This window comes from Frieseomelitta varia, unplaced genomic scaffold (genome assembly GCF_011392965.1).
Source record: "Frieseomelitta varia isolate USP_RPSP 00005682 unplaced genomic scaffold, Fvar_1.2 scaffold_443, whole genome shotgun sequence".
NCBI classification, from domain to species: domain Eukaryota; kingdom Metazoa; phylum Arthropoda; class Insecta; order Hymenoptera; family Apidae; genus Frieseomelitta; species Frieseomelitta varia.
Window position 1 is genome coordinate 676,257 of NW_025110194.1, and position 15,742 is coordinate 691,998.

Consider the following 15,742-nt stretch of genomic DNA (forward strand, 5'->3'; position numbering starts at 1 on the left):
ATGTCCCTTACTTTTGTTCGATACACCATATCTTTAACATGACCCCATGCAAGTGTCCATAAAGTCACTTTATAATTTTAAAAATTTAGTACAAAGGCAATTGGTGAGATTTGTTCTACGTACTCGGTGGTTACCAAGGTTTTTATCACATTGCATTTCAGGTACTCTGTTGACGAATAAGGCACTGTTAAACGAACCCTTTACAAAATGGTACTCATATAGAGGTACATTCAATGAAGCAAGAGAAAACTTGAATATATACGTCTCATTTTGTAATAATTTCCACTTATCTATCTCTTCATTTGCCTTTGTAATAAATTTTTGAAATTGTAAAGAGACTTTATGAACACCCTGTGTATGCACGAACTTCTTTACGGATAGTTTATCCTCCTACAACGGCAAGAGAATCGATGCGGTTCGAACGGGGATTAAGCAAAGCGACGTAGAAACGGAAGAAAAGAAATATGTAGCAATGAGGTTCCTCTCGAACCTCGATACTTTGTACAAATTGGAGAAGATAAATATATCACGGTCGTGAAATTTGTTAAGGGTTAGAGTTTACAGGAGTTCAAGACTGAAGACACGTCGTTAGCTCGAAGGTTGCACGATACAATTGCAAAATTGCACGTTGCAATACTTATGATGATTATATATGGTGTTGTGTAGAAGTGAAGCGAGCGGCGGATGATTTCATCCCGCGAAAATTCGAATCCGAAAGTGTAGAGTGAAATTTGTTTATTTGAAGCTCCATTTCCGAGAAATTTGAATATATTTGAATACGTTTCGTGAAAAATTGGTGCTCGATAAACTTTCGAAACAATTTTATTCTACACCTTCGACCTGTTTGAGGTGAAATCATCCCCTGCTCTACTTCCTGTAGCTTCCTTTATATCTGTACACCTTTATATAACAATTATTGTACACAGCCACAATAACACGTTATATACATAATTATATATTAATAATTGTAATGACCATGTGTTTTAATATCATAACATTATACATACGTGATATTAATATTATATTTCGACAGTATTTCAGGTTGTCCACAATTATTTCTAATTGAATCCCGAAACGCTGGGCTGATAATCTAATTTGCAAAATGATTATGCCATAACGTGTATATTACGACTAAGAGGACACCGAAGTAGAATCTGTGTTTAGATAGTATAATAGGGTATAGTGTTTTTGATGTATTGGGCAATTCTGATCAAGTTTATAACATGCGCCAGTGTCACGTGTAATGGCGAACAGGGGGCAGATACTACTGCCGAAGAATTTCGAACTAAGTAACGATCGGTAGTATGCGAGTAACCACCGTTAAAGTAATAATGGCATATACTGTGGCATGTACATGCTCCGTTGTATACTCGGTTTATCGATCGAATTAATTTCGACAAAACGCGGACATCTAAACTCGATCATCGTTTAAACCAATTGGAATTTGAAATGAAATTTGACTCGTTCACGCAGCGGATATATGTATATGTTTTCCCTTTTCAAACTTTTCAATCGAAGATATCGTCAAGTGGTATCCAGATATTAATTTTAAGAATCGTTGAACCTCTATTCTGCCGCGTTAATTCAACTAAATCGAATAATATCACTGTGTGGTTTGACTTTTGAAAAGATTCTACTTTTAGTATTCGATTATCAGGCGTTAATTCTAATGTACGTTCGAGATGTAAACTGTCATTTTTAACTCTAGAACTACTAGGGAATTGAAGTATAAAAATTGCATGCAATTTTCGTGCAAGCAGAGAAATTACAGTGCATAGAGTAAGAAAAAGTTTAAGAAGGCAAACATTTCACAAAAATCGTTCAAATTTGTAAACATTGTAACATTGTAAATCTGCAAGATTACTCTACAAAATTATAAAATTGATTGTTTCGACCAGTTTTAATAATATACACAAATAAATTATACATATAAAATACGTTTATTTCTATGGTATACGCATAAATAAATTAAATGTATAATACATTTCTGTGCTACTTGGTTTAACCCATCCACATACGTAGACAGTTAATTTACGTCCTATGAAAAAGCTACCGTTACAAAAATAAACGTGCAACTTTTACTAAATTTGCTAAATCTCAATTGTTGTAACGCAGGCGAAAAATAAAATGAAATTGAATTAAATTTCTTTGTTACAACTGAAGATAAAAATTCGTCCGTGGTTAAGCGAAAGTTACAGACACGCCCTTTGGATTTAACACGGTAATATTCTCTTCATTCCACAAACATAGTGTCTCTCTCTCTCTCTCTTTTCCTCTCTTCTCGTACTTTTACACATTTCTTCCAAGAGAACGGAATAAAATTCCACCGGTAGTCTAATTAAGTCCATTAGAAGAACGATATATATATTTTCGGGAACGATTTGCGTCGCAGCGAGCCCGGAGAAAATATTCTCCGGGTAAATCCGAGGGACTGGGAACGACGACTCGGCTGGATCGTTAGCACAACGATACGGACGATTCTTTCCTACTTTGATACGAAAGTTCAATAGAATACGGCGTCGACGCCCTCGTTTCCCTCGAGCAAGCCATCCCGCAAATAATTTTCGTCTCTCTCCCCTTGTTCCTCCGCTTCCACCCCCTCGTCTATCTATTTCCTTCGTCGTACTTATTTCTTCGTCTAAATTTTTCTTCTTCTCTCTCTCTCTCTTTTTCTCTGTATTTACTCGAATTGGAGACCGATAGCTTTCGGCACTTTGTCGGATATCGCGGTGTCGAGGGTCGGAGACGTAAAACGCGACCCCTCGGCCGATATATTTGAATAATTCACGTTCAATCATATTTCTCGAAAAGCGGCGCTCGCCGCAAGGAAATCCGCATTTCACGAAACACCGGAAATACTCGCCGAGTATCAATGGGATCCCGCGTTTTCTTTCAGCGACGCTGAAATCGAACGGCGAGGTGTCGTTTATCCCACAAAATGTCCAACTTTCGTTCAGGAACGAAAAGCAAGGGCGCTAATAACACCACGAAGAACAAAAAAAAAAAAAATTCCTTTCACGTTTAAGATCGTTTTAAGGAGAATTCTGATTTCGTATTGTATATTCACTGTGGCTGAATTGACTCTGATTTTTTTTTTTAAATTTGATTTAAACCTTAAATTGTTTAAATTAGCTCCCGAACGATTCAAATCTGCTTTACTTGAAAAAAATAACAAGGTCTTGTTTTATTAGTGTCAGTTTAATTGGTGGCCTTATTTGAGTAAATATACGATTATATAATACACTTTTCACCGCGAAAATGAGTACTTTGCGAAAACAGTGTGTAAATAATCCTGATGTTTCCTGTTATATGTATTTGTGGCAAACACAATGTAATCTAATCTAATATAATATATAATATAATCTGGGCCTACTGAAAATGTGTTTTTAAATGTGTTTTGATTTGGAGACTTTGAAGTCCTCTTGACAATTAATGAAATTTAAAAAGGGGTCGTGAATTTTTCGAATAACAGAAAATCAAAAATTGAAAAGCGTAAAGAGGAAACATTTAAAAACAGAAATTTCCCACAATTGCTTATGAACAAAAATAAAACAAAAACACGGAGTTGAAAGCATTGAGAGGAGGGAGGAGAAAAAAAACAAGAGCAAAGCAATCTCATTATAATTGTATAATATAAAAGAATTTAAACACAAACCACTAACATAATTAAAATAATGAATTCTTTTTAAAACGGGAGAGCTACGCTAGTAATTATGGAAAATTATATGGTTACGTTTTTTTAAATATCGATTTTTATATCATTTATACACTTATTTTTACATTTTATGAATATTCAGCATCATAAGCATTTACTCGAAAATTTTTCTAGAGTCATTTCAATCCCGAACGAGATCTCGATCATAGATCGTAGGTGAAATTCATTTCGCCAGACATTTCGCGGATAGAAAGGGCGGCTACATGTTTCGACAGTCGCGCTCAGTAGCTCATACTCGCGAGTTTGAATGAGAAATGAATTCTAATTATGATAAAATTTCACTCGTAGACACTCTTGAATCCGCAAGCACGGATTTGTGCCTATGTGGGCCAAACGAGCGGAACACACGCGAGCTGCATACACGTTGCATAAGAGATAGAGTTTTAATTCGTTCGCAGTGATGCATAGAACAACGCGCGGTGTGTCATTGGACCGTGTTATCGGGACGCGGAATAAACGCGGCCCGGCTTCATACGTTATTCATTGCGACTTCCACTTTGTAAATTGTTTTTCGCTGACTGTGAAACTTCCGCGAGTAACGGCAGCTACGTTAAAACAGCCAACAACGAAGGAGAGACGAGTTCCGGTATCTGTAGCGAGCAGCAAAATTCCACCAGTGGCAATGAAAAATTGTACGATAATTTAAAGTGACTCGCGAAGTCTCCGCATTGACACGTTTCTTCGAAGCGTGTAGAGATGTAAGGATACATTTTTTTTATAAATAAATCTACCACGACACTGAAGATTAACATTTTTGTAAAACTCGCTGCGCAATTCTTTCGTACCATCCTCTCGTACGAGCTTTGAAGAAATTTGAAACTTTTGTCACTTAATTCCTGATATTCAACTTTAAAGGGGAGGCCTCAGTCTTCGAAATGATAGCGGATCTAATTGAAAAGAGAAACATTTTTCAACGTTTCTGAAAAGAGAAAGGCAGCCTCTCGAGAAGAAACAAATTCAAGCCCGTCAGAGTAGAAGTTCTCGCGCGTTTAAAACGAAGGCGAAGCGAGATCGTGATCGGCATTTTACGAAGTTTAAAATCAGTTTAAATTATCGACAATTCTTCATTATTATAACCATCTCGGTTACGCTCTTCGCCGGGCACGCTCGAGGGGAATTAAAAGGCATTGAAATTCCGCTTTAGCTGCAGTTTAGACTTCCTCTAATAAAACTACCAACGATCAATGATTAAGATTCTAGAAAAAAAAAAAAGAAAAAAAAGGGAGAGAACTTGCCTGCATAAAGTCTCCGAAGAATCTACGCAGCCACCTGAAACAAACCAAGAAGAAAGCTAGATTAGAAGATGGTTAATATTCTACAAGGACGAACAAACAAAAAAAGAAAAAAAAAAAAAGCTACCAGGAAGATCTGGATGAATTTCGAACGATCTTTGAACAACGCGGTGGACAAGCTGCCTCGAGGTTTGTCATGTAAATTGTAATCCCGGCAACGGAGAGGGGGGGGGGGGAGAAAATTGAAAGGCAATCCCACCGGCGGGAATCCATCCTCCTTCTGTCTTACCTATTATCATCGAAAGCGGATTCAGGCGGTTCGGCAACTTTCAACGGAGAGGGGGGAGGGGAATTTATTATAATCGCATTCAAGAGCGTCTTATGGCAACGACTGCAAAGTAGCTGTTCCACGTGAAGGTGCGGAGTAGAGAGGAGAACGAAAGAGAGAGAGAGAGAGAGAGAGAGGGGAGCGGGAAGGAGGAAGCTGATTGAAACTCGGAAACATTTGCTCCGTTGGGTAACTTAGCAGCCAATCGTCGCAGATAAGTCGCTCTCCCCTAGTTAACGGTTTTCCTTAATTAACCGTCTGCCGTCTCCGCGGTTTCTGCGTTCCTCGCGAGAGAAAGACGATGACCAGAACGGAGAGGATGATATCGAGATAACTTTTACTCACCGCGAAAGCACTGCCACGCTACCCTCTTCTCCTTTTAAACAGTTAGCCACTATTAATTCGCCATTATCGCGGCAGTGTAGCAACAAACCGAGGCGAGGACCCGCGAGTTAATAGCTTCTCTCTCTCTCTGGTGCGCGCGCGCCGCCGCCGCTTAATTGCCAGGCTAGATAACACTCGAATCCCGCGCGATTCGTTCGCCATCGAGATAAATGCCGAGGTTACGTAATTAAGATCGGCACGATCGCCGCCACCGATGTTATTCCAACAGATACGACGGTACTTGCCGCGGAGACCGAGTATAACTCGCGATATCGTCGAGGTTTTCTTATAAACGGTGTCGCGGGTATCGTTTGCAACTCGAGGTACTATCGAAGTTTTCGCTACTTTCTCTCTCTCTCTCTCTCTCTCTCTCTCTCTCTCTCTCTCTCTCTCTCTCTTTCTTTCTCGTTCTCGTTTTCGTTCTCGTTCTGGTAGGCGAAATTGCTCGGCCAACGAGCAACTTTTACTTACACTCGCTGCAAACGATCTTAGGGAGGATTGAGGGAGGAAAGAGAGAATCGATTGGGAGAGCCCGCGGACTGCGGTTTGCTCGGTACGAGTAAATCGTTTAATCAAATCGGACGCTATCTTTCTTTATATAGTTATTGCTACTCGGCGTCCCGAGTAATCCCGACTCGCGAAAGTTGATCGACGTTCGCCCTCATTTTTTTTTCATCCAGCGGGTTTTTAATCCAGATCTGAACACGCGGAATTCCTCCAATTCTCTTCGAGTTCTCTGTATTCTTTTAACATTAAACTTTCTATATATCTTTCTACCAAGGGGAATACAGGTATTTGTCACAGGAAATAAAAATAAAATAGGAAAGAAATTATATAAAATTAAATAGAAAAATAAATAGATAAATTATTAAATTATTAATAAATTATTAAATAATATAGAAAAAGTTACATTTTCCACTTTCTTTTTTAAACAGGAGTTAAAATAAAATAGAATGCAGAGTTTTTAAATTGAATTTTTAAACCGTTTAGTGTTAAACGCCAGCCAACAAGTACTTTGACTCATTCCTACATCCATGTAGAATGTAGATCGTTGAATGTGAAGCATTGAGATGTCACGAAGATTAATTTCTCCTCGGTATTTATCCAATTGATCTCCGTATTTCAATTTTAATTTTATTTGTATTTATTTGCGCTTTATTATATTTTCATTTCTTGTTTATCTCGTGTCTTTTATTATTGTCTTGAAAGGATTCTTCTCGTCGAATTAATAGGCAAATAGATTTAATTATCGAGTGGATCTTTTTTCCATCGTTATATCGCAGAATTGCACGATATATATATATATATATACACAGAGTGATTCACGTGACTTGCACACCTGAAATAACTTTTCATTAACACTTATTTACGCAGTTTTTATCTTCAAAACAAATTACACATTATAAATATGAATTATTTATTATTATAAATACCCTTAATCAGTAAGTTTAAGATTAATGTCGCGTGGAATTTAATATTTTTTCGATTTATTACGAAAAAAAAATATATGGTCCAATTGAAAAAAAAAGTTTCAGAACTCCTCAATACACACAAAACAATTTGCCATATTTTGCCTACTTTAAAACCATACAACTTTCGTGTTAAACAATTTATCATTAGGCGTAATTTAAAAGTTACCTCAAGTGTGCTCGTTACGTGAATCACCCTGTACATATATTAATATATAATATATGATATATTATTGATGTATCAATAAACTAGCATGGTTCAGATTCGTCAAAGGATCGCAAGATGTGTTATGTTTGAATCCGGTAACGTAGTGATGTTTGAACTTGAACGTGCTCCTTGTTTGCCGACGAGTAAATCTCACTGGCTTCGCGCTCCATTTCCATTTGTCATGCTCAATAGGTTACACCTACGAATCATTCAGAATGGAAATTGAATTATTCTGTGGATTTCATACGAGGAAGGAAGTCAAATGAAAGACTTCTTGTCACTTCTGTCATCCCTGTAGAAAATTTCGATCGCCACCGCATGAAAGATGTACAGATTGCCACTTTCGTTGCCACTTTTTTTGTTGCTTTTTTCGTTGTGACCCCGGACACGCGACTCCAGAATAGTAAAGTCGCTGTTAAATGATGAAGAAACTTTTTTGCCACTTTCCAAGAGAACTATCAAGTCGCAAAAGTTTTATCCCCGCGATGAATAGAATGCAATGCAAAAAAAAAGAGAGAGAGAAAAAGTTTTGACATTGAAATTCGAGGTCAAGATCAATTATGCGGCAGGTAATATGTTTCAATTAAAATCGTCAACTGTCGAATGCTGCATTTTTTATTTCATAATAATTCCGTCCAGTTAGCTGCGATGTTCAAAATTTCTCAGTCGACGATATTCGTTTCGTTTTGCTTATTCAAAACATTTGAAGGTCACTGATGACCACCATGGCCCGATCTATGGTCACAGATGACCAACGTGTTTCCCTCTTGGAATTTCGAGCCTTCTAATATTTTATTCCTATATCTTTGATGGGAAATAAAACGAAACAAAGACAATCCGAATAATATAAACTACAGATATTCATAGCGAAATAAACATGAAATTGATGAAAATGTATGAGCAAAATATGGAACTGTCATTACATCAAAGAAAAAAAAATCACTTTGACTCTCTTAAAAAATGTTTTAGAGAAATTCATAGTTGAAATTGTCAAAGATCAGAAGTGGCACGCGAATTATGCGATAAGTTATTATAATTGCAGGCCGGTTTATTTCGTTCGTTATGTTAATACTGCTGTTGCGGTTACCAGGCCAAATAATGGCCGAGAGCGGAGTTCGTGGATAGTTGGCCATTTTAGCTGTAACTGTGGCTAATGTAGCTTAACTTTGGTAATCAGATGAGAACGGTGCTTTTTGCGTCGCAGCTGCAGTTGATACTGCAATTGGGGTTAAACACGTGCGCGTGCTAATTGTTAAAAATTATTACCCCCTTTATTATAAATAGCTTCAAATCACTTCCGTTATTGCGCTTCTCCTATTACACATACTGCCGCTACGGATTTAAAAGAAAAGATATTACTTGAAAAAGTAATTGTTACAAATTCGTATCATCATGGTTACGATACAACTGAGCATCTGGACGATGTTTTTTGTGATGTTAAATTAGATTGCGCCGCGAGAACAATGTACGGCGTACCAATCTACTTTTAATTGTCAATAAAATATTTGTGCAATATTGTGTTTGGCGAGCCAAATACAATTTCAATACTCGAAAGGAAACATTTGATAAAAAGCGGAAAAATAACGAATTTTTATGTTCCATTTGTCAAAAAGGACAATCGCCCGTAATACATCAAACGCATATTACTTTGCATTTCGTTGTTCGCGAAATTGTTGACTCGAACGACCGAAATGACAGAAACAGAGAGGATAAAAGAAAAAAAAAAAAAAAAGATCTAGATATTCTTCAGGAAATTGCACTGGAAGGATGCATTGGAAATGCACACAGTGATTATTATGCATCGTGAAGAACGTGCTTGTCACGTAAGTAGATCTAACAATTACCCGAACACGGCGAAATTACACGTGTGCATAGTAGAATTAATTGAAGCAGCCAGAGAGTGAGGCGTTCCTCGGTCGCAGCCATGCACTTCCGGGTATCTAGAAAGGGTCGCGCGAGAGAGAACGAGGATCGACGTCGATCCATCCGCGTTCCCCGTGCGTGGAGAAAGTCATTAACTGATTAAACGAACACGTGTACGTACAACGGTCGATTTCTTTTTTTTCCCTTTCTTTTTCCTTTTTTCTTTTTTCCTCCTTCGACGCGATATCGGCCGGCTGAATATTCAAAGCCGGCGTCACGCCTCTTCCGTGATTTGATTAATTACATCGACCTACTCGGGCCTACGACGACGTTGGAATTCTTTTCTTTTCCTTCGAGGAAACGACGACGTCGAGGAGCCCTGTTTCCATACGTTTGTTGACCATGTTCCTGGAAAACCGTGCCAAGGAAAGGCGAAAATGCAAACGCGGACTAGCAAAAAGCTAGAGGGGACTGTGTTAAAATTCCGAGGGTATTCGAATCTGTAAATAGTCGAGAAATTGTGAAATCTATCTAATAGGAGAGATTCGAATATGTTAATCAGAAAATTCATTATTCACTAAAATTTTAGTACAAGACACTTGATATTGAAAAGAAGGTCAATCAATTCAGTACAGGATATTGAAACGAAGCGCAATTAACAAATTATTTTTTTATAGTTTAATAAAATATATTTAATTATATATTTGAAATATAAATATATTTATAGTTAAAATATTATTAACTATAAAATATAGTCTAATAAAATATATTTAATTATATATTTGAAATATAAATATATTTATAGTTGAAATATTTTTAACTATAAAATATATTTAAATATATTTTTTATAGTTGAATAAAATTATTATTTTTTTATAGTTTAATAAAATATATTTAAGATTGAGTAAGGTAAGTGACTCTCTTGACACGACGAAAGATCATCAAACTCTCTAAAGAGAGGAAAAGAACGTCAAATTAGAATCATAGCGCCAATTTCAAACTCAAACGATTCTGCATTTACGTAGTATATACTTCCATTGAAGATTTATCATCGACACAAACGCGACTCGTAGTTTATTTCACGAATCGCGAACATCTGTCAAACAATCATCCCCATCCCTCAACAATCCTTTCATCCGCGATTGCTGCCACGAGAATTTGAAAACTCTCGCGTGGTACTGTTCAATCCTACTCCTGCTCATGCTCGCGGCTTGAACGTAGGGGAGTCGCGAAGTCAGAGGACAGAAGACAAAGCTGAGATAAGAAGGACGTCTTGAATAAAACACGTTTGAATTGAACGTTTCGACCGAGGGGTGAATTGATTCGCGCGAAGAGGGCGCGAAAAAGGGCGTTGTTGAGGTGAAAGAGGCAGTGATCGCGTAATTCAAAGGTTTGATTATTATTAGAAGGTGTACCGCACGGAGAGGGGGAGGAAACCGCACGGTCACGAAGCCTCAGCTCCTCAAAGACGTCGGTGGATTAAAGCGCGGGAAGTTCAGCCAGGACGATAACAATCGACGATTTGGATCCATAATCCGCGTGCCTGGTGCTCGTCCAAACAGTTTAACTTGGGCGAAACTTTGGCCTCGAAACGCCGGGTGATAAACGATCGAAGTTCCTCCTTTCATCGGCTGGCATCGGTGGCCGGTTCGACGAATACTCCGGATTCCGGCGCGTCGTTGACGCCTCGCCTCTCCTCCGTCGTTGTCGCGGCCCCCTTTCCATCTTCTGCCATCTCCTTGGTAAATTATTACGTCCCCCGCCGCGAGGCCCACCGATCCATCACCCGCTGCTCCCTCTTTCCGGACCCATACATCTCGAACTCTCGCTGTTTCTATCCTTTCGCCGAGCATTTCCCTTATCTTCCGCGGGACGTTTCCGTATAAATTCTTTCAATTCGTTCGGGCGTTGCTCCAGCGAGATTTACATTCGACGGGGTTGAACAAGAAACGATGATCGAACGACGATAAAATTTGTGAGATGAGTAGGTCATGAGTGTGTTTGTGCGTGGATGACAACGACTGTAAGTTTGAACACTTGCAATTAGCTGAATCAGTGACTACTGGACGAACGTTGAAAATCAGAATCCCGACTCGAGAATCCCCAATTTGTAGGAATTTGGTAGAAGATAGTTGTTTATTTACAGTTAAATAAAGAAAATTCGTTTATAACAATGTGAAGTGACGTTTTACACTATTTTTCTTAATTGCTACGTTTACACTCAATCTTCGCTCACTCAAGACTCACAGCTCGCAAGACTCACTCTGACTTCTCGAATCTCACTCCCTTCTTCCTCATCTGCACAAACTTCGTCATTCATACACACAAACACATCCATATCCTTAATATCTTAAATATGCTAGGCCTGAAGTCACAAGTCCCAGGCCTAACTTTCTCTACAGTACGCCACTTGGATTGCAATTGTTGGGCACTGGAAAAAGTTCTGGGCCCTTTCCCAGAATTTGCCCATCCCACAATAGTAAAATGCTATTGTCACTGAATCCGTGATTTCCTCATAGTCTTCTTTCACAACGAGATCTTGGCTCGCCCTTTTTCAGAAAACTCTGAAGCGTTGTAGAACGTGGGATGTGTCAGGAAGTATGAGGGAAGCTCATTTTTTATCACCATCATCCTCTGGGAAACATTTCGTCGGGAAGCATTTCATGGAAATTGTCATTGCGCGAGACTAATTGAAATTTATGAGCCTAGTTAGAATTCTCTAATTGTGTGATTTACATATATCTGCAAATGTTTAAAAATGTTCACTCTCGGCACGTAAATGGCTAACGTAAGCCCAGTCAGCGTTGACAGTGAGTATGATGATATTGCCAAGCGATTATTCCGTTGTTCCGTTATCGAGAGTGTTGCAATCGTCTGTTGTCGCGTGATTTCCGAACAGAATCTCGCGACGAAGGTTGAAATCTCGGCGGCGAACGAGGAAGAAACTGGGATTCGTCGACGAAAATAAAAGTCGAAGGCAACAGCAGCGCAGGGATGGAGGAACGTTGTCGAAAGGCCAAATGTGCGTCGCTTTGTCAAGGCGTTATCTGGCGAAGTTAGCAACCGGATGCTCGCGCGGGGCAAAGTTAAATAAATTAAAGGGTCTTGGGGACGTCGGGACCGTTCTCCCGAACGGCAACGAGCTCTCTAATTCCCCTCTAGGCCCCTCCCCCGCCGGAAATTCTTGAAAATTCCGGCGGTGTTCGTTGTGTTCGAAGGCAAGGCGCTCTAAGCCTCGCAGTCGAGAAGTTAATCGATACTTGAAGAAAGATTCGAAGGGTTTGAAAAGCGGACTTAACTTTCGCTCGGCTGGTAATAAAGCGGCTTACTCACGTCTTGCCGAGCACATCCGTCGGCTCAATCGCACCGCGAAATTGGCAAACTTGCCCTGATTCCGTCTCTCTCTCTCCCTCTCTTTCTCTCTTCTTCCAATCCTCGTATTTCTCCTGTTTGTCGTTCCTGTTCAACGTCACTGAGCACGATAATTTGCGAAAATACCGACGACGGGGTATCGCTGTTTCTGTGCCAGCCGGAAAGCGAATTGAACGCGTATATGAAACGGCACGAAAACGATGAAACGTATATGAAATGTACAGGGTGGAAAGGAAAGTTTGTCCGTGGCTGTCACAGATGAATTCTGCTTCACCTTCGATTTGATGGAGATACGTGTAAAGAATCTGCCGCAAAATTGACACCTGATGTGTTAAAATTAGGTTTGAAATAAGTCATGTCCTCGGAACGAGACCAAGTGGATCGTTGTATAATCTTCTTTTCAGGAAGCTGTATCAGTTTAAATTATCGACAATTTTTCATTATCTTCTTCATTGATACAGTTGGTGTATCAATTTTGTATAAATATAAATTTTGTATAATTGTATAAATATAAAAAATTTTGTATAAATAATATCAATTTTATGTAAATATAAAATACAATATTATAATATTATTAATTAATAATATATAGATTATTATATTATATTATATTATATTATATTATAATATTATATTACTAGGAAGAAATTATGTTATACTATAACGACTATTAAGATCCATCAACCCAAATTTGAATTTATTTTTGTTTCTCAGAAACCGACACCTGTCGCGCGATTGTCAATTGGATAACGATCAATTGTCGATTATCAATATCAAAGTGACAATTACGTTAGAACTCAATTCTCGTAGAAATTCCATTCATATCGACGTGTACTAGTCCAACAATTGAACAATCAAATTCTGTGTCCAAATTCGTTTTGCAACGTATACCTGATATAAATGTCCGTAACGAACGATCGACAAGGGCCAGGGCGGATGCTTCAGCCCTATTTATACCGAGCGAAAGCAAATGAAATTTGAGCGACGTAATAATCAAACAATCCACAGTCCGCGTTTCGTGCTCCGAAAATAGCGCCGATCAACAAACGATGGGGGCCATCAATCTGTAGAGTTGATCAACGTGTCTAGACAACGTGCCGAGGAAAACACTCGACAAGGAGCAACCACATGGCGCGGTAACGCGTATCGCGAAGGCGTTGGCCATTTTTATCATCGAACTCGTATAAAGCGAGCATGATTCGCCAGAAGTAGCAACAGTAGCAGCAGCAGCAGCAGCAGCAGCAGCAGCAGCAGCTTGGCACGGTTGGCTGCGTAAAAAGGTCGACTGGATAAATGTATAGATATCTGCATGAAGCATCCGGTGGACGGGTTCCACCCTGTCTGAAAGTTTTATATGTACCCGGGCGAGTAGGCGGGCTATATAGCGGGGGCGGCCTCTGGCCGGAGCGAAGAACTTCGCTAAAATATCCGTCCACGCAAAGTGCAGGGACGTAAATTGCATCGAGCGCTGCATCGGCGATGATACGGGACGAGGCGGTGGAAGGCCTCGAGCGCCGCCGGATCGATTACCCTCTATGGCGCCCGCTGCGTGGCGAACCGAGACTCGGACTCTCTGAAGAACCAAACCCGGCCACGTTCGAAACCAGTTCCCAACAACTTGACCAAAAATTTCATTTATTCGTAGCCCCTAGCAGGTGAAACTTGCACGCGTGTCCGAGAGAGAACCAGCGTTCGGGGGCGAGCGAAAATTCGCAACGAGGACGAGTTGCAGCTCAATACTGAATTCGAATAGATCGTCCTCGAGTCTTGTGATTGAAAGTCGTGCGATAATTGTTGGATGACCAACCCGCATAATATTGAATCTATGCGAATCTACTGACAATCAGCTAGCAACAATCCATATAAAAACGGACTGTGAATAGTTAGTCATAAGGGCAAGATCCAATAGTTGGTCGTCTATGCTCCTTTCCCTTCCACTTGACGACGATAACCAAATATATATATAAGGACATGCTTTAGAGACATTCGAGAGTTTTCGTGGTTGGGATGATATGCATTAGCCATGGAGGTGCGTATGTAATCTTCTATTGGAGATATGTTGGCGATTTGGTGTAGTATTTTCACTGGTCTATCGTATGGCTTATTTAGTATTATTCTTATGAATTTGTTTTGCATCCTTTGGATTTTGTTGACGTGAGTTTTGGCAGCGGCCGCCCAAATTTGGTGCCCATATGTTATAATAGGCCTAACACAAATTTTGTATAGGCTTAATTTGATTGCTGTTTTTAGCTTGCTGTTGTTTACGATTAGTGGATATAGAGTGCGGGGTATGCAAGGTTTCTGCGTTTTTTGTATAGCATAAAACATTCTAAATCATTATAGAGACATTCTATATTATTAAAAGCATCAAACATTCTAAATCGTTCTACATTATATTCAAGAGCATTAAACATTGTAAATCATTCTATATCATTCTATTTCGTACACGATCACGACTGTAAGGGAATAATTCTTTCTAAATTATAAGCGTGTTGACTCGATTACACAGAATCCAACATAATTTTGTAAGAATAGCAAGAGCGACAAGTACTTTTGTGATTTACGTGATTTCTCGAAACTTTGAGTGCTATCGACGTATATATGCGTTTGTCAATTTTTTCATTCTCAAATGTAGTATAATTATAATTATTTTTATATCAGATGAATATATGTGTATTCCTTGGCAACGACAATAAACAAAACAGATGACTCTGTCTGTCTCTATTAGCCTTTTTTTTTTCGCAAAGAATCGTGATTCTCGCCATTCGTAGAAGTTGTGATTGTTGCAGTGGCATAGCATATCAATGCAATGTATAATTTATTACATTTTGTTGTTTAAAATGTAAGTATAAAATTTTTCATACTCTTTGTTACATTTAATTAATTTACATTTAATTAATTTAATTAAGTTACGTTCAAATATTTAGATTCATTGATATAATTTCAAGTTAAAATATGTTTTACATTTTCATGCTTTTAAATAAAATAATTAATTTTCGAAAATAACTTCCCCGTGTTATTTAATTTGGCGCACCGGAATTACAATTATAACTTAGCTGAGCCTTGCGTATTGTGTCATATACAACATAGTTCACGTTAGCAAAAAAAGTATTCCACACGGATGACTTCAGCATTTCAAGAGTTAATGTTCGTTATGTAAAATAAATTGAA

General features: G+C 38.7%; 1 long non-coding RNA gene across 1 annotated transcript in view; it reads right to left on the reverse strand.

Moving 5' to 3' along the window:
• Positions 1-4,947: 4,947 nt before the first annotated feature.
• The window catches only part of LOC122532245, a 170,121-nt gene continuing 159,326 nt past the window's right edge, over positions 4,948-15,742 (reverse strand). The window contains exon 4 of the long non-coding RNA XR_006307473.1: positions 4,948-4,984. This is a non-coding gene — a long non-coding RNA (uncharacterized LOC122532245). The remainder of the gene's footprint in view (positions 4,985-15,742) is intronic.